Genomic DNA, 19,152 nt, shown 5'->3' with positions numbered 1-19,152 from the left:
GGTGGTTTTGGTAATTCATAACAACATATAGCTCATTGAACTAATATTCTTTCAAGATCAATGTTTCAGAAAGTTCAATGATTAGTATGACATGGACTAGAGATGTGGACCCCTCAAAATGCTAAGGACACATATTGGCAAAAGCCCAAGACTCTACATTTTCATTTTTGTGATCCAAGATCACATTGAGTCTATAGGAAAAGCCAATACTATTTAAAGGGGATGAGGTGTTGCTTAATGGTTTGCTTGCTCAAAATGCTTAGTGATATGCTCCAAAAGCCCTCAACCACTTTATCATTTCCACATATGTCCTAAACCTAAAGTCAAACTCGGCCCCATCGATTTGATCTATCCGGTGCCACCGAGTTCACTTGACATAGCCATATCCAGAAACCCTAATCAGTTCAGTCTCACCAATAGGGATCTCGGTCTCACCAAGATGGGATTACAAACTCTCTGTTTCCCTTTGTAACGTTTCGGTCTAACCGAGATGAGCGATCGGTCCCACCGAGTTCGCTGTGCAAACTCTTTGTTTCCTTTTTGTAACATTTCGGTGTCACCGAAATGAGCGATCGGTCCCACCGAGTTTGCCTGACCAAGTCTTTGTTTGCTTATTACTGAAATCGGTCTCACCGTGTTCATGTGATCGGTCTAACCGATATGAGCTTTTGCGCTAACCCTAGCGCATCGGTCTCACCGAGTTGATATTGTCGGTCCCACCGAAAAGCCTAACGTTCACATTTTGAACCAGATCAGTCTCACCGAGTTTCACTATTCGGTCCCACCGAGTTTGGTAAATTGTGTGTAACAGTTAGATTTTGTGTGGAGGCTATAAATACCCCTCCACCCCCTTCTCCATTTGAGAGAGAGCCATCAGAACGTGCCTACACTTTCACTACTCATTTTTTGAGAGAGAACCACCTACTCATGTGTTGAGACCAAGACATTCTAATCCAACCACAAGAATCTTGATCTCTAGCCTTCCCTAAGTTGCTTTCCACCGAAATCATCTTTCCACCATAGCCAAATCTGTGTGAGAGAGTTGAGTGTTGGGGAGACTATCATTTGAAGCACAAGAGCAAGGAGTTCATCATCAACACACCATCTATTACCTTTTGGAGAGTGATGTCTCCTAGATTGGTTAGGTGTCACTTGGGAGCCTCCGTCGAGATTGTGGAGTTGAATCAAGGAGTTTGTAAGGGCAAGAAGATCGCCTACTTCGTGAAGATCTACCCAAGTGAGGCAAGTCCTTCATGGGCGATGGCCATGGTGGGATAGACAAGGTTGCTTCTTCATGGACCCTTTGTAGGTGGAGCCCTCCGTGGACTCGCGCAACCGTTACCCTTCGTGGGTTGAAGTCTCCTTCAACATGTATGTACGATAGCACCACCTATCGGAACCATGCCAAAAATCTCTGTGTCTACATTGCATTTGCTCCCTCCAAACTCCTCTCTTTTTACCTTCATATGCAATGATTTACATTCCGCTGCTATACTCTTAGAATTGCATGTGTAGGTTGATTGCTTGACTTGTGTTAAGTTGCTAAAATCTGCCAAGACTTAAAATTGGGAAAAGGCTAGATTTTTATTTGGTCAAACAGTCTAATCACCCCCCTCTAGACATACTTTCGATGCTACAAGTGACATCAGAGCTTTGGTCTCCATTTGCCTTGATTTCCATAGATTTGGTGATCATTGGCTTGATTTCACAACCTAGGAGAGTATGGCATCTAGCAAGGGAAATTACCACCGTAGAGGTCCTTACTTTGATGGTACTAATTTTGCTAGTTGGAAGCATAAGATGAAAATGCATATTCTTGGACATAAGCCCGCCATTTGGGCTATTGTGTGTATTGGTTTGCAAGGTGAATTCTTTGATGGGAGAGAACCAAGTCGTGAAGCAACTGCGGAAGTGTTGAAATGCTGCAATACAACGCTCAAGTTTGTGATATCCTCTTCAATGGATTGTGCCCCAAAGAATTCAACAAAATCAGCCGTCTTGAGAATGCAAAGGAAATTTGGGATACTTTGATTGATATGCACGAAGGTACCGAGTCCGTCAAGGAATCCAATGTGCTTCAAAGTCAGCTTGGCAAGTTCAAATGAAGAATGGTGAAGGTGGCGCTGAAATGTACTCTAGGCTTGCTCTCATCACAAATGAGATTGTCGGCTTAGGAAGTGAAGAGATGACTGACAGATTCATCATCAAGAAGATCCTAAGAGCCTTGGATGGAAAATATGATACCGTGTGCAAATTGATCCAAATGATGCCCAATTACAAAGATCTCAAGCCAACGGAAGTCATTGAAAGAATTGTTGCTCATGAGATGTCACTCAAGGATAAAGAAGAGTTTCACAACAAGTCTAGTGGTGCTTATAAAGCCTCATGTGATGCTCCTGCCACATCAAGTGAAAAACAAGTCTTCAATGAGGAATTGAGTTTAATGGTGAAGAACTTCAACAAATTCTACAAGAGTAGAAGCAAAGAGAGAAGCTCCAAGTCAAGATCCTACCATGACAAAAGATCTTCTAGTTGTGAACGTAATTGCTACAATTGTGGAAGACCCAGACACTACTCCAATGAGTGTACAACTCCCTACAAAAGAAGAGAAGACTCACCTAAAAGAAGAAGTAGAAGAGAGGAATCACCTCCAAGAGAGAGAAGGAGTAGATATGATCGTTATGAAGGAAGAACCTCTCACAGAAGTAAGGATTCAGAAAGGAAGGACAAGTCATCAAGGAGCTACACAAAACGTAGATATCAAGCTCATGTTGGTGAATGGGTATCCGGTTCTGACTCCGACCACCACTCTGACTCCGAATATACTCAAGATGAAGGTGTTGTCGGTCTTGCACTTGTGTCAACCAACTCCTATGACATATTTGCCTCACCAAATGAAGGAATTGGAAGATGCTTCATGGCTAAAGTCCCCAAGGTATCACACCCCGAGTATATTGATTTCAATAGTGATGAAGATGATTTGCTAGGTGATGATGAGTTACTTGTTGACAATGCTAGTGATGAAAACTATGATGAAATTGCTATTAATCATGCTAATCAAGATGAAACGAATGACAATGACAAGAAGAAGAGCGAGCATCTAACTAAAGAACTAAACACTATTAAGTTAGCTCATGAAACTACTTTAGAAGATCATCAAGAACTTTTAAAAACTCATGAGAAGCTACGCTTCGAGAAGCTCAACCTAGAGCAAGAGCATGGGTTCTTAAAAGCTATCAATGATGATCTTCGAAAGGAAAGTTCTTCTTACATTGCCAAACGTTTACTCTTGTCTACTTACATGCCACAAGTAAAATCTAGCAACAAGAGTAAGAAATATTCTTCTTCTAGTAGTAACAATAATCATGCTAAATCCAATATTATTGCTTCTAGTAGTTGTCTTGATTCCACTAATGATTCTCTTAGCCAAGTTACACTTGAGCAAGAAAATAGCTTATTTAAGGGAATTATAGAGAAAGGTGTTTACAAGAGCCTTGCCGAAAGTAAGCAATTTGAGGAAGTTGTGCGCAAGCAAGGAAGGCACCAGAAGAATCAAGGTGTTGGTTTTGAACGAAAGTTGAATGCCAATGCAGTTGAGTGGGAAGAAGATCAATACCCCAAGACGAAGTTTGTTCCTCAACAAGAGAAGTATGATCCTACTTCCTTCAAGGGGACACAAGCTCAAGATGATCTTCCACCACAAGACCATAAGCTAAAAGGCAAGGACAAGCTTCAAGAAGAGATTGATGCATTTGAAGAAGCTCCAAAGGCCTTGGTCAAGTGGGTTCCCAAGTCTACCTCAAGTTCTACTTCATCAAGTACATCTACAACCCCAAGGATTCCCATCAAGATGATGTGGATCCCGAAGAAGAAGAAGTAGAGAGTTCTTGAGGGTGACTCTGCAACATACTTCACTCATATTCATATTGGCAAGGACAAGTGCAATCAACTTCCACATCTTGCACTAGTTCAAGGAGTCACAAACCCTCTTGTTAGTAAGTCTAGGGACAAGGTAATGCTTTCATGGACATCATCTTGTGTGTACTTCACTCTACGTGTATGGATATCCTTGTTTGTTCCTTGTGAGACTAAGCCATGTAGGTATTGAAAGTGCAACTCACTCCAATGGATTGCTCCAAATGATCTACATCAACATTGAGCGTCCACATCTTCAACATCTACATGAAGTCATCATCGACAAAACCCAAGGTTAGTTCATCCCTATAAAAGGGCATATCACATCTAGGGGGAGCTTTGCTCTAAGAATTGAGCGAAAGCAACTCAAATGGTGTGAACACAACAATGCTTTATGTAAAAGTGGTAACCCCACTTGTGCTTAAACGATGAGTATGACTGCTACGTCTTGAGCTTGCGTTGGTTTTCCTTGAAGAGGAAAGGGTGGTGCAGCAATAGTAGCGTAAGTATTTCCCTCAGTTTTTGAGAACCAAGGCATCAATCCAGTAGGAGGCTCCTCAAAAGTCCCACGCACCTACACAAACAAACAAAGAACTCGCAACCAACGCAATAAAGGGGTTGTCAATCCCTTCACGGCCACTTGCGAAAGTGAGATCTGATAGAGATAGTATGATAATATAAATATATTTTTGGTATTTTATAATATAGATGCAAAAAGTAAAGATGCAAATAAAAGTAGATTGAAAGCAAATAAGATAAAAGGTAGACCCGGGGGCCATAGGTTTCACTAGAGGCTTCTCTCAAGATAGCATAAGTATTACGGTGGGTGAACAAATTACTGTCGAACAATTGATAGAAAAGCGAATAATTATGAGATTATCTAGGCATGATCATGTATATAGGCATCACATCCGCAACAAGTAGACCGACTCCTGCCTGCATCTACTACTATTACTCCACACATTGACCGACTCCTGCCTGCATCTACAGTATTAAGTTCATAAAGAGCAGAGTAATGCATTAAGCAAGATGACATGATGTAGAGGGATAAACTCATGCAATATGATATAAACCCCATCTTTTTATCCTCGATGGTAATAATACAATACGTGCCTTGCAACCCTTTCTGTCACTGGGTAAGGACACCGCAAGATTGAACCCAAAGCTAAGCACTTCTCCCATGGCAAGAGAGATCAATCTAGTAGGCCAAACCAAACTGATAATTCGAAGAGACTTGCAAAGATAACTCAATCATACATAAAAGAATTCAGAGGAGATTCAAATATTTCTCATAGATAAACTTGATCATAAACCCACAATTCATCGGATCTCGACAAACACACCGCAAAAAGAGTTTACATCGAATAGATCTCCACAAGAGAGGGGGAGAACATTGTATTGAGATCCAAAAAGAGAGAAGAAGCCATCTAGCTAATAACTATGGACTTGAAGGTCTGTGGTAAACTACTCACAACTCATCGGAGGGGCTATGGTGTTGATGTAGAAGCCCTCCGTAGTCGATTCCCCCTCCGGCAGAGCGCCGACGAAGGCTCCAAGATGGGATCTCGCGAATACAGAAGGTTACAGCGGTGGAAATTGTGTTCCGGTGGCTCCCTGGATATTTTTGGGGTACGTAGGCTTATATAGGAGGAAGAAGTACGTCGGTGGCCACCCGAGGGGCCCACAAGACAGGGGGGCGTGCCCTCCCCTCTCGTGGCCACCTCGGCTGCTTCTTGACTTGAACTCCAAGTCCTCTGGATCACGTTCGTTCCAAAAATCACGCTCCCGAAGGTTTCATTCTGTTTGGACTTCGTTTGATATTCCTTTTCTTCGAAATACTGAAATAGGCAAAAAAAAACAACAATACGGGCTGGGCTTCCGGTTAGTAGTTTAGTCCCAAAAATTATATAAATGTGTAAAATTAAGCCCATAAACATCCAAAAGGGGTAATATAATAGCATGGAACAATCAAAAATTATAGATGCGTTGGAGACGTATCAAGCATCCCCAAGCTTAATTCCTGCTCGTCCTCGAGTAGGTAAATGATAAAAACAGATTTTTTGATGTGGAATGCTACCTAGCATAATTCTCAATATAATTTTCTTTATTGTGGCATTAATGTTCAGATCCAAATGATTCGAAATAAAAGTTCATATTGATAAAAGAAATAGTAATACTTCAAGCATACTAATCAAAGCAATCATGTCTTCTCAAAATAACATGGCAAAAGAAAGTTCATCCCTACAAAATCATAGAGTTAGGCTATGCTTCATTTTTGTCACACAATGATGTTCCCAACTTCTATACCCCCGATGACAAGCCAAGCAATTGTTTCATGCTTAAATAATCTCAAACTTTTTCAACCTTCACGCAATACATGAGCATAAGCCATGGATATAGCACTATGGGTGGAATAGAATATGATGATGGGGATTGTGTGGAGAAGACAAAAAAGGAGAAAGTCTCACATTGATGAGGATAAGCAACGGGCTATGGAGATGCCCATCAATTGATGTCAACATGAGGAGTAGGGATTGCCATGCAATGGATGCACTAGAGCTATAAATGAATGCTCAACAAAAGAAAACTAGTGGGTGTGCATCCAACTTGCTTGCTCACGAAGACCTAGGGCATTTGAGGAAGCCCATCGTAGGAATGTACAAGCCAAGTTCTATAATGAAAAATTCCCACTAGTATGAAAAAGACAACCTATGAGACTCACTATATGAAAAACATGGTGCTACTTTGAAGCACAAGTGTGGAAAAAGAGATAGTAACATTGCCCTTCTTATTTATTTTCTTTTTTTCTTTTCTTTTTCTTTTTCTTTACTTTTTTTGGGGCCTTTTTTTGGCCTTTCTTCTTTTTTTTTTCTTTTTTTTCTTTTTGGGCAATGCTCTAATAATGATGATCATCACACTTTCATTGATTACAACATATGAATTACAACTCGAAACTAGAACAAGATATGACTCTATATGAATGCCTCCGGCGGTGTACCGGGATGGTGCAATGAATCAAGAGTGACATGTATAAAAAATAATGCATGGTGGCTTTGCCACAAATACGATGTCAACTACATGATCATGCAATGGCAATATGACAAAAGTAAAGTATGTCATGATGATGATGAACGGAACGGTGGAAAGTTGCATGGCAATATATCTCGGAATGGCTATGGAAATGCCATAATAGGTAGGTATGGTGGCTGTTTTGAGGAAGATATAAGGAGGTTTATGTGTGATAGAGCGTATCGTATCACGGGGTTTGGATGCACCGGCGGAGTTTGTTGGGGAACGTAGTAATTTCAAAAAAATTCTACGCACACACAAGATCATGGTGATGCATAGCAACGAGAGGGGAGAGTGTCGTCCACGTACCCTCCTAGACCGAAAGCGGAAGCGTTAGAACAACGCGGTTGATGTAGTCGTACGTCTTCACGGCCCGACCGATCAAGCACCGAAACTACGGCACCTCCGAGTTCTAGCACACGTTCAGCTCGATAATCCCTCGAACTCTGATCCAGCCAAGTGTCAAGGGAGAGTTCCGTCAGCACAACGGTGTGGTGACGATCTTGATGTTCTACTGTTGCAGGGCTTCTCCTATGCACCGCTACAATATTATCGAGGAGGACTATGGTGGAGGGGGAACCGAACACGGCTAAGAGATCAAGAGATCAATTGTTGTGTCTAGAGGTGCCCCCTGCCCCCGTATATAAAGGAGCAATGGGGTAGGGGGCGGCCGGCCGGGGAGGAGGCGCGCCAAGGGGAGTCCTACTCCCACCGGGAGTAGGACTCCCTCCTTCCTTGTTGGACTTGGAGAAGGGGGAAAGAGGAGGGAGAGAGAGGAAGGAAAGGGGGGCGCCGCCCCTCTCTCCTTGTCCTATTCGGACTAGGGGGGAGGGGCGCGCGACCCTGCCCTAGCCTCCTCTCCTCTTCTCCACTAAGGCCCACTATGGCCCATTAAGCCCCCGGGGGGTTCCGGTAACCTCCCGGTACTCGGGTAAAATCCCGATTTCACCCGGAACACTTCCGATATCCAAATATAAGATTTGAATATATCAATCTTCATGTCTCGACCATTTCGAGACTCCTCATCATGTCCGTAATCAAATCCGGGACTCCGAACAACCTTTGGTACATCAAAACTCATAAACTCATAATATTACTGTCATCGAAACCTTAAGCATGCGGACCCAACGGGTTCGAGAACTATGTAGACATGACCGAGACACGTTTCCGGTCAATAACCAATAGCGGAACCTAGATGCTCATATTGGCTCCTACATATTATACGAAGATTGAGGGAGTCCTGGATTAGGGGGTGTCCGGATAGCCGAACTATCACCTTTGGCCGGACTCCTGGACTATGAAGATACAAGATTGAAGACTTCGTCCCGTGTCCGGATGGGACTTTCCTTGGCATGGAAGGCAAGCTTGGCGATACGGATATGTAGATCTCCTACCATTGTAACCGACTCTGTGTAACCCTAACCCTCTTCGGTGGCTATATAAACCGGAGGGTTTTAGTCCGTAGGACGAACAACAATCATACCATAGGCTAGCTTCTAGGGTTTAGCCTCTCTGATCTCGTGGTAGATCTACTCTTGTACTACCCATATCATCAATATTAATCAAGCAGGAGTAGGGTTTTACCTCCATCGAGAGGGCCCGAACCTGGGTAAAGACATCGTGTCCCTTGTCTCCTGTTACCATCCGCCTAGACGCACAGTTCGGGACCCCCTACCCGAGATCCGCCGGTTTTGACACCGACATTGGTGCTTTCATTGAGAGTTCCTGTGTGTCATCATCTTTAGGCCCGATGGCTCATCCGATCATCAACAATGATGCGGTCCAGGGTGAGACTTTTCTCCCCGAACAGATCTTCGTATTCGGCGGCTTTGCACTGCGGGCCAATTCGCTTGGCCATCTGGAGCAGATTGAAAGCTACACCCCTGGCCATCAGGTCAGATTTGGAAGTTTGAACTATATGGCTGACGTCCGCGGAGGCTTGATCTTCGACGGGTTTGAGCCACAGCCAAGCGCGCCGCACTATCACGATGGGCATGATCTAGCTCTGCCGCCGGACAGTGCCCTGGAGGCCGCACAAGTGTCCGCTCCGACCCTTAGCTTGGAGCCGACTGCGCCGATCGAGGACGGGTGGCTGGACACCGCCTCGTGGGCTGCTATCTCAACGGCGATTGAGCCGAACACCAACCCTGTCCTTTGCGAAGCTCGTGACTCCAAGGTGCCGGACTCCTCTCCGGACTCCGAACCTTCCGCGCCCCTGCCAATCGAATCCGATTGGGCGCTGATCATGGAGTTCACCACCACGGACATCTTTCAGCACTCGCCCTTTGGTGACATCCTGAATTCACTAAAGTCTCTCTCTTTATCAGGAGAGCCCTGGCCGTATTATGGTCAGCAAGGTTGGGATGCGGACGACGAAGAAATTCACAGCCCACCCACCACCCACTTCGTAGCCACTGTCGAAAGTTTAAACCACGTGCTCGATTTCGACTCCGAAGACATCGACGGTATGGACGATGATGTAGGAGATAAGCATGAACCAGCACCTATAAGGCACTGGACAGCCACCTCATCTCATGATGTATACATGGTGGACACACCTAAAGGAAGCGACGACGAGGAACAACGGGACACCACGAGGGATCATTCCCTCGAAAAGCAGTCAAAACGGCAACGTAAGCGCCGCTCAAAATCCCGCCTCGACAAAGACAACAGCCATACAGACCCAGCCATAGAGCAGGGCGAACCGGTGGACGACGAACATGCCATCGAGCAATCATCCGAACAGGACAACCTGGATAAACAATCCGTCCCCGGCGAACATAACAGTCTGGACGATCTCACGCCGGACAAGTTGCTGGAGCAGAAGAACCTCCACAAAAGGCTCGTCGCCACTGCGCGTAGCCTGAAAAAGCAGAAGCGGAAGCTCCAAACAACGGAAGATGCGCTCAGAATCAGATGGAGCAAAGTACTCAACACCGCAGACAAGTACGGTGATAGTCGCCGAACAACGAGCTACCCGAAGCGAAAACTACTGCCCGAATTTGATGAGGAGGTTGTAGAGCCCCCACAATCAAAGAACAAGGAGACCACCCGGTCGGATAGACGACCCCATGGCAAACATAGAGAGGCAAACGGCGCCACACACAAGCCGGCACGCGACCCACACACGGATTCGCATCAAAAAGATGGCCCAGTTAGATCTATCTACGGGCCAAGAAAGCAAGCTCTAGTAAGCAATGCAACACATCAAGTGTCTGAATATTATGGTACACCTAAATATAGGGGTGCCGCACACCCCCTATGTTTCACCGATGAGGTTTTGGATTATGAATTTCCAGCGGGATTCAAGCCCGTAAACATAGAGGCATACGACGGAACAACAAACCCTGGAGTCTAGATTGAGGATTACATCCTCCACATACACATGGCTAGAGGAGATGACCTCCACGCCATAAAATACTTACCCCTCAAGCTCAAAGGGTAAGCCCGACATTGGCTCAAAAGCCTCCCCGAAAACACCATTGGAAGTTGGGAAGAGCTCGAGGATGCTTTTCGGGCAAATTTTCAAGGGACCTATGTCCGACCTCCGGATGCAGACGATTTAAGTCACATAACTCAACAACCCGGAGAGTCAGCCCGAAAATTCTGGAACAGATTCCTTACTAAAAAGAACCAAATAGTCGATTGTCCGAACGCCAAAGCCTTAGCAGCTTTCAAACACAACGTCCGAGACGAATGGCTCGCCAGACACCTCGGCCAAGAAAAGCCAAGAACAATGGCCGCATTAACAAGCCTCATGACCCGCTTTTGCGCGGGGGAGGATAGCTTGCTGGCAAGATGCAGTACCAGTGACCCAAATACATCCGAAGTCAGGGATGGAAACAGGAAACCGCAACGCAGCAAGGACCAGCGCCAGACCAAGGGAAACAGCCCGAAGAGCACGTCAGTCAACGCCGGATTCAAAAGCTCTCGGCAGAGTCATAAAAAACTGCCCCTTAAGGATAACAGGGACGAGATATCTAACTTAAACAAAATCTTGGACAAGATATGCCAAATCCACAGTACTCCCGGGAAGCCTGCAAACCATACCCACAGAGATTGTTGGGTCTTCAAGCAGTCCGGCAAACTCAACGCCGAACACAAGGGGCTCGACACACCAAGCGAGGACGATGACGAACCCCACAAGCAGAGCACCGAAAAACAAAAAGAATTTCCCACAAGAAGTCAAAACAGTAAACTCACTTCACGTGACAAAAGGGAAAAATAGAGCAGCGCCCATAGAGGTACGCGCCATACGGCCTATCCCAGAGGAGTCCCGCCACTGGTTGTTAAAACCAATCACCTTCGACCATCAGGATTACTCTAGAAGTATCCGGAATGCAGGATGGACTGCCTTGATATTAGATCCGATAATTGACAGACTCCAATTTACACAAGTCCTAATGGACGGCGGCAGTGATCTAAACCCGCTATATCAGGACACAATCCGCAAAATGGGGATAGACCCAACCAAAATTTGCCATAGCAACACTTCCTTTCAAGGGGTAATGCCAGGCCCATATGCCCATTGTACGGGCTCTCTACTGCTAGAAGTTGTGTTCGGCTCACCCGACAACTTCCACCGCGAAAAGTTAACCTTCCACCTCACCCCGTTCACAAGTAGCTACCAAGCACTACTGGGACACGAAGCCTTCGCCCGCTTTAACGCAATACCGCATTATGCATCCCTTACACTTAAAATGCCCGGTCCGCGAGGCATCATCTCCTTAGAGGGACATACCGAGTGTTCCTCGAGCGTGGAAGATGGCGTGACTGTCTTGACAGCCACACACTAAGCCGGCTTCACCAATCAAAGCACCTAAACAGGTCGTTCAGACCCCGGACACGGCTAGACGAGTCCGGCGTAAACATACAAGGGCTTACTAGCCGCATACCCCTTGTACAAGGGGCTCCGCGCATGTACAACAGGAGACAATAAAGCTCAATTTTATTCATTTTTTGAATTGTACTTTGTTTATTTAGTATAACGTACATTTTCGCACGATCTTTTTCAACTAAGTTACCCTCTTTTACAGATGAACACCATGCTACACCCGTCCAGGATACGGCACAACGGAGACACAGGCGCAGACGTGCAGTAGGGACCCGTGACAAGGATTCTTTTCAGATTAAGACCCTGCGTAAACCTTTTTTACTATCTCTTGTTGATACACATCCCCTGGTTTCTTGCCATAACCGAGGAGGAGGCTGGCGTTTTGGCATGGGCCACGTCAGAATTTTGCGCGTACCTGGACACCAGGGGCTTATTACCAAGGGCGTTGTTCGACCTGTTTTCATAAAGACCGAATACCTTAGGGAGTGTTTGGCGTCTCGAGGTAGCCCTTATATGCATCAGCTCCGAATCATGTCTTTGGTCAAATGTTGGGTTTGCTCGGCTCATGTGTTTTGCTGCCTTACGTTCCGCTCTATCGGCTAAGGCGGCACCAGGAGAACTACTGCGATTGTGCCCTGGTTCGGCCAGGTGAGCACCTCAGTAGAGAAAGCTGAAAACTGACTGTCATGATATAGCGTGAGACTGGTCAACCACTCGATGACCCGCCGGAATCTATAGGATTCCTCCACATTGATGAAGGGCCGTTTCCCGGTCAGTCACATACGCGCCCCGAATTCGGGTGAGCGCGGTGCCCCTAGGGGCTATATAGTAGCCCCACTGTCAAACTCCTATGGCTAAGTGAAAGTGATAAAGCATTATAGTCCGATTGCCTAGTTTGCTGCGCTACCACCTCCTTTATAGGACCAAGACGTTGGATCAAGTGTGAAAATGCGCCTTTTGCAAACACCCCTGCATTATATGCGTGGGGGCTGAAGCCGAAGACTGCCATCTTCAGGTTATATATACATATACATTAGCGGCCGCACAAGAGGTATTTTAATTCTTGAGAGGCACAAGTATAAAAAGCTTTTATATTCCATCGATACATTGTTTCACAATAATACATTTTATTCGAACATAATATCCTTCGAGCACTGCGTCTCTATTAAACGAGCGCCCTGCAGAACTTCCTGAAAATAGTGCTCGACATGTACTCGGCTTCCGTCCGAATCTTGGGATGCAACATCGGTGGCCTTCATCTCCGCCCAGTATGTCTTGACACGTGCAAGAGCCATCCGCGCACCCTCTATGCATGCCGACCTCCTCATTGCATTGATATGTGGCACCGCACCAAGGAACTGTTGCACCAAGCCAAAATAACTCTTCGGCTCGGGCCTTTTCGGCCACAAAAGACTCACAACGTCCTTCATGGCAAGTGGGCGCTCTGGATTATGGAACTGTGACCAAAAAACCTTTTCCATTTTGTGATCCTTTTGATCTCGGAAGTGTTTGGCCGCGTCCGCGGCACTTGCCGCCAAGTCCAGATAAGCATCCTCCGCACTCCACAGCCGGTCCAACTGAGCATATTTAGGATCCACGAATTTCCTCCGCAGCAGAAAGTGTTGGGGAATGTAGCAGAAATTCAAAATTTTCCTACGTATCACCAAGATCTATCTATGGAGAAACCAGCAACGAGTAGAAAGGAGAGTGCATCTACATACCCTTGTAGATCGCTAAGCGGAAGCGTTCAAGTGAACGGGGTTGATGGAGTCGTACTCGTCGTGATTCAGATCACCGATGATCCTAGTGCTGAACGGACGGCACCTCCGCGTTCAATACACGTACAGCTCGATGATGTCTCCCACGCCTTAATCCAGCAAGGAGAGAGGGAGAGGTTGAGGAAGACTCCATCCAGCAGCAGCACAACGGCGTGGTGGTGATGGAGGAGCGTGGCAATCCTGCAGGGCTTCGCCAAGCACCTACGGGAGAGGAGGAGGTGTCACGGGAGGGAGGGAGGCGCCAAGGGCTCAGGTATGGATGCCCTCCCTCCCCTCCACTATATATAGGGGCACGGGAGAGGGGAGAGGCGCAGCCTTGCCCCCTACTCCAAGAAAGGGGTGCGGCTAAGGAGGGGGGGAGGAGTCCATCCTCCCCAAGGCACCTCGGAGGTGCCTTCCCCCTTGAGGACTCTTCCCTCTAGGGTTCCCTAGGCGCATGGGCCTCTTGGGGCTGGTGCCCTTGGCCCATGTAGGCCAAGGCGCACCCCCTACAGCCCATGTGGCCCCCCGGGGCAGGTGGCCCCACCCGATGGGCCCCCGGGACCCTTCCGGTGGTCCCGGTACAATACCGATGACCCCGAAACTTGTCCCGATGGCCGAAACAGGACTTCCTATATATAAATCTTTACCTCCGGACCATTCCGGAACTCCTCGTGACGTCCGGGATCTCATCCGGGATTCCGAACAACATTCGGTAACCACATACAAACTTCCTTTATAACCCTAGCGTCATCGAACCTTAAGTGTGTAGACCCTACGGGTTCGGGAGACATGCAGACATGACCGAGATGTTCTCCGGTCAATAACCAACAGCGGGATCTGGATACCCATGTTGGCTCCCACATGTTCCACGATGATCTCATCGGATGAACCACGATGTCAAGGACTCAATTAATCCCGTATACAATTCCCTTTGTCTAGCGGTATGGTACTTGCCCGAGATTCGATCGTCGGTATACCGATACCTTGTTCAATCTCGTTACCGGCAAGTCTCTTTACTCGTTCCGTAACACATCATCCCGTGATCAACCCCTTGGTCACATTGTGCACATTATGATGATGTCCTACCGAGTGGGCCCAGAGATACCTCTCCGTTTACACGGAGTGACAAAATCCCAATCTCGATTCGTGCCAACCCAACAGACACTTTCAGAGATACCCGTAGTGTACCTTTATAGCCACCCAGTTACGTTGTGACGTTTGGCACACCCAAAGCACTCCTACGGTATCCGGGAGTTGCACAATCTCATGGTCTAAGGAAATGATACTTGACATTAGAAAAGCTTTAGCATACGAACTACATGATCTTGTGCTAGGCTTAGGATTGGGTCTTGTCCATCACATCATTCTCCTAATGATGTGATCCCGTTATCAACGACATCCAATGTCCATGGTCAGGAAACCGTAACCATCTATTGATTAACGAGCTAGTAAACTAGAGGCTTACTAGGGACATGGTGTTGTCTATGTATCCACACATGTATCTGAGTTTCCTATCAATACAATTCTAGCATGGATAATAAACGATTATCATGAACAAGGAAATATAATAATAATCAATTTATTATTGCCTCTAGGGCATATTTCCAACAGAAAGGACTTTCCAGCCGCGATATCTCCGGCCTGACGCAACTCCTCCTTCATAGCTCTCATCGCAGAGCGAGCATCCTTGGCCTCGGTAGTGGCCTTCTTCAGGTCCTCTTGCACCGCTCGATCTTCTTTTTCAAGAAGCTTGCGGCGGTCGGCAGCATTCTTCAACTTCACGGCCATCTCGGCCATTTCCTTCTTGCTTCGGCAATGAGCAGCCTGTTCGGCTTTTAGCTCTTCGGCCGCCTTTAAGGCAGCCGCATCACTCTTTTTGGCCTGCTCCTTGGCTCGGGCAAGCTCCGCCCGAAGGTTCTCCATGGCAGCGGCACCATCTGCATCAAGCATACATGTTGTAAGGCATGGGCATCAAGCTCCCTTACCAGGTGTCCGTGGAGAAATTGCATACCTTGTGACTCGTCAAGTCGCTTATCGACAAGCGATATGTCAGCATCCGCCACGTCAAGTTGCCGCTTTAGTTCGGCAAATTCATCAGTCTGGCTAGCCACCAGACCCTTTGCCACTTACATAGGAAGGGAGACACATTATACCTGGGATTATGATCCTCGGCGCGCTGTCATTTTTGACAACACACCGAGCCTCAGGGGCTACTAGCTACACAGGGCGCATTTTATATGTGGAACTGTTAGAAGGTACATCATTTTGCGTATCTCAAAACCTGTCAGTAAACTTCTGACGGCTTCGTGCAATCCGCTCTCAGCGGATGAAATACTTTCAATCACCGTACCCATTAACGCGCGGTGATCTTCTGAGATAGACGCTCGCCCGAGCAGATCCTTCAGCTCCTCCGACCGTACACCAGGTGGTGCCGGACTCGTCCGATGGCCTTTTTCGAAGGCCGGACGCGGAGGTCTTTGAGGGGGCATACGACTGCCTTATGGCCCGCCGGACTCGGAGAAACCCTCCATGACGACACCTCAGGGTCGCCCGCCTCGCAAGACGGTACGGCAGGGGGAGGCATTTTGCTCTCCATCATCTCCGGACGAAGATCCCCCGAAGATGAGCTCTGCTGAGAAGGGCTGAGATCCGAACTACAAGGTAAAATTTCGGTTATCTTCATCAGAAATAGGGCAGGGATATCCTTTATTTTTTAAAAAACTCCCCTTTTTACTTACGGCTCGGTGGAGGGCTGATCCCCTTGGGGCACAATGCGGCCGAGGCATCTCTCGGCGCAGGACCCTCTAACGAATATTTCTTCCCCCGTTTTGAGACCATGGTCTCCGGGTCTTCAGAGGCTGTCCTCTTCTTCCCTTGGATGGAGGGATTCTCGATCCCTCCTTTCCTGACAACCTCCTTCGCAGAGGCGGTAGCTTCCTTGTTCCCCCTTTCACCTTCTTCCGAAGGCGCAACCTCTAGCATCCTGGTTAACACGGGATCCGGTGTGGTCTCAGGGAGGGGGGCCGGACACCTGGTTAACTTTGCTTTCGCTCTCCACTTCTGTTCAAGGAACAACTCTTTTAAAGGGAAAGTTCGTGATAAATATGGGATAGCGTGTCCGGGTACAGGGCTACTTACTTGAGTATCCAGGCGATTGCAGCTCAGACCTGCGTCCTCAGTCAAGTCCGGACACATCGCTTGTGATCCGAAGAAAAGCTTGTACATCTCCACGGGCGTCGCGCCCATAAAATGTTGGAGAACTCGTGGTCCCTCTGGGTTAAATTCCCACAGGCGGAGGGGGCGACGTTTGCAGGGCAGGGTGCGACGAATCAGCATGACCTGCGCTACTACGACCAGAGTGATCTCTCTCTCTAGGAGGTCTTGAATGCGGCCCAGCAACAAGGGCACGTCCTTGGACGGCCCCCAGTCAAGTCCTTTATTGACCCATGATGCCAGCCACGGTGGACCCGAGCGAAAGGCAGGTGGCGCCACCCATTTGGTGCCCTTGGGAGCTGTGATATAAAACCACTCTTGTTGCCATAGGCTGAGCTCCTCTTGAAAAGAGCCCTCGGGCCATGGAGCATCAGCATTCTTGCTTATAACAGCCCCTCCGCACTCTGCCTGCTGCCCCTTGATCATCTTCGGCTCCACTTTGAAGGTCTTGAGCCACAACCCGAAGTGAGGGGTAATGCGGAGGAAGGCTTCACATACAACAATGGACGATGAGATGTGGAGGATGGACTCCAGATCCAAGTCATGAAATTCCAACCCATAGTAAAACATGAGCCCCCTCACGAAGGGGTGCGTCGGGAAGCCTAGCCCCCGAAGAAAGTGAGACGTGAACACCACGCTTTCACCATGCTTGGGAGTGGGAATAACCTGCCCTTGGGCAGGCAGCCTATGCGAAATTTCGCTGGTTAGATACCTGGCATCTCTTAGCTTTAGCACGTCTTCTTCCGTAACGGAGGAAGGCATCCACCGGCCTTGCAGGTCGGAGCCGGACATCATCGAAGGTTCGAAGCGCCTGAATCTGGAGCTTTGGGTGTTGGAACTCGAGGAGAGGGGCGGATTCGATTGAGATTGAAAGAAAGGAGTGGAGCCTTGGTCTCTTTATAAAGAGGTTGAATACCTAGAGCCTTCCCCGTGACCGTTCGGGACTCGCCTTCGATAGAGGAGACGTGCCAATGGGCACGACTGGGTTACCCGCGCCCGTATTAATGAGAATCCCGAAATAAGGGGACACAATCTCTGCTTTGACAAGACGTGCCAAGGAAACTGCCTCGCTAAACGTGCTGAGGTGGGACAGTAAAACGATTCGAATAAAGGCTTAGCTGTGGTGTGATGTCACACCGCGGAATACGTCAGCAAATTGAATTTGTGTAAATATTATTCTCTCTACGGTGGTATGTGGAACTTATTTTGCAGAGCCGGACACTATCCTTGTGTTCAAAATCTTCTATGAAGTATTGGGAGGAGGAACCTGCCTTGCAATGCCGAAGACAATATGAGCGCCGGACTCGTCGTCATTGAAGCCTGGTTCAGGGGCTACTGAGGGAGTCCTGGATTAGGGGGTGTCCGGATAGCCGAACTATCACCTTTGGCCGGACTCTTGGACTATGAAGATACAAGATTGAAGACATCGTCCCATGTCCGGATGGGACTTTCCTTGGCGTGGAAGGCAAGCTTGGCGATACGGATATGTAGATCTCCTACCATTGTAACCGACTCTGTGTAACCCTAACCCTCTTCGGTGCCTATATAAACCGGAGGGTTTTAGTCCGTAGGACGAACAACAATCATACCATAGGCTAGCTTCTAGGGTTTAGCCTCTCTGATCTCGTGGTAGATCTACTCTTGTACTACCCATATCATCAATATTAATCAAGCAGGAGTAGGGTTTTACCTCCATCGAGAGGGCCTGAACCTGGGTAAAAACATCATGTCCCTTTTCTCCTGTTACCATCCGCCTAGACGCACAGTTCGGGACCCCCTACCCGAGATCCGCCGGTTTTGACACCGACAAAGATCTTTATCAGTCAAACCGCATAACAACATATGTTGTTCCCTTTGTCATTGGTATGTTACTTGCCTGAGATTCGATCGTCGGTATCTCAATACCTAGTTCAATCTCGTTACCAGCAAGTGTCTTACTCATTATGTAATGCATCATCCCGCAACTAACTCATTAGCTACATTGCTTGCAAGGCTTATAGTGACGTGCATTACCGAGAGGGCCGAGAGATACCTCTTCGACAATCGGAGTGACAAATCCTAATCTCGAAATACGCCAACTCAACATGTACCTTCGGAGACACCTGTAGAGCTCCTTTATAATCACCCAGTTACGTTGTGACATTTGGTAGCACACAAAGTGTTCCTCTGGTAAACAGGAGTTGCATAATCTCATAGTCATAGGAACATGTATAAGTCATGAAGAAAGCAATAACAACATACTAAACGATCAAGTGCTAAGCTAACGGAATGTGTCAAGTCAACCACATCATTCTCCAAATGATGTGATCTCGTTAATCAAATGACAACTCATGTCTATGGTTAGGAAACACAACCATCTTT

The sequence above is a fragment of the Triticum dicoccoides genome, chromosome 2B (genome assembly GCF_002162155.2).
Source record: "Triticum dicoccoides isolate Atlit2015 ecotype Zavitan chromosome 2B, WEW_v2.0, whole genome shotgun sequence".
NCBI classification, from domain to species: domain Eukaryota; kingdom Viridiplantae; phylum Streptophyta; class Magnoliopsida; order Poales; family Poaceae; genus Triticum; species Triticum dicoccoides.
Note: the sequence above shows the minus strand (reverse complement) of the source record.